Source organism: Neovison vison, chromosome 2, assembly GCF_020171115.1.
Source record: "Neovison vison isolate M4711 chromosome 2, ASM_NN_V1, whole genome shotgun sequence".
Taxonomy (NCBI): Eukaryota; Metazoa; Chordata; class Mammalia; order Carnivora; family Mustelidae; genus Neogale; species Neogale vison.
The window spans coordinates 21,050,101-21,050,565 of NC_058092.1; positions in this window are offsets into that span (position 1 = coordinate 21,050,101).

Below are 465 nucleotides of genomic sequence, written 5' to 3' on the forward strand. Positions count from 1 at the left end.
TGAAGAAACTAAGGCACAGCCATTAAGTGGCAAGGAGCAGTGAGGAGCAGCTCTGTGGAACTCCAGAGCATTTCAGAGTCGGGCCAAGGGCCCCACCCTTGGAGTAGTACCTAAGGAAGAGTACATCGATGGTTAGGGTATAAAAATTTATTCCATGTACAGAATATGACCGCTAACGAATGCAGACAGGCTAGGACACAACAATACTGGGTGGAGACGGCTAGCTCTTTGGAAAGTGAACAGGTTTGGGTGGCTTGGAGCCTCATGCCACGCAGAATGGTCAGTGAGAAGGGAGAGCACATGCCGAACACCGCAGGAGGTCGGGGCGCTGAGCTGCTGCCCTGGGTGCACGCTGCCTTCCCGGTCTGATCTGGGGCTTCAAAGGATGCCACGGAAGCAAGCAACTGAAGCGAAGGGGGTTCCTAAGGCGGGCCCAGGCTTGTCCCTGAAGTCACGGCAACACCA